This window comes from Arachis duranensis, chromosome 10, assembly GCF_000817695.3.
Source record: "Arachis duranensis cultivar V14167 chromosome 10, aradu.V14167.gnm2.J7QH, whole genome shotgun sequence".
Taxonomy (NCBI): domain Eukaryota; kingdom Viridiplantae; phylum Streptophyta; class Magnoliopsida; order Fabales; family Fabaceae; genus Arachis; species Arachis duranensis.
The window spans coordinates 9995641-9996404 of record NC_029781.3 but is presented as its reverse complement, the minus strand read 5'-3'; positions in this window follow the sequence as shown (position 1 = coordinate 9996404).

Genomic DNA, 764 nt, shown 5'->3' with positions numbered 1-764 from the left:
GATACTCCTGTAATCACATACGGACCCCTCCAACAAGATTTAAGCTTTCCTGGGAACAATCTGAGCCTAGAGTTGAATAGCAGAACTTTTTGTCCTGGCTCAAAGACTCTGGATGACAACTTCTTGTCATACCACTTCTTTGCCTTTTCCTTATAAATTTTTGCATTTTCAAAGGCATTGAGTCTGAACTCCTCTAGCTCATTTAGTTGGAGCAATCTTTTTTCACAAGCTAACTGAGCATCCATGTTTAGGAACCTGGTTGCCCAGTAGGCTTTATGTTCCAGTTCCACGGGCAGATGACAGGCTTTCCCATACACCAGTTGGTGTGGAGAGGTTCCTATAGGAGTCTTGAATACTGTTCTGTATGCCCACAGAGCATCATCCAAACTCTTTGCCCAATCCTTTCTTCGGGCTATCACAGTCCGTTCTAGGATTCTTTTTAGCTCTCTGTTAGAGACTTCAGCTTGCCCATTTGTCTGTGGGTGATATGGAGTTGCCACTTTGTGGCTAATTCCATATCTGACCATAGCAGAGTATAGCTGTTTATTGGAGAAATGAGTGCCCCCGTCACTGATTAGTACTCTGGGAACACCAAACCTTCTAAAGATGTGTTTCTAGAGGAATTTCAGCACGGTCTTGGTATCATTAGTGGGTGTAGCAATTGCTTCTACCCACTTAGATACATAGTCCACTGCCACCAGAATGTAAGTGTTTGAGTATGATGGTGGGAATGGCCCCATGAAGTCAATTCCCCATACATCAAA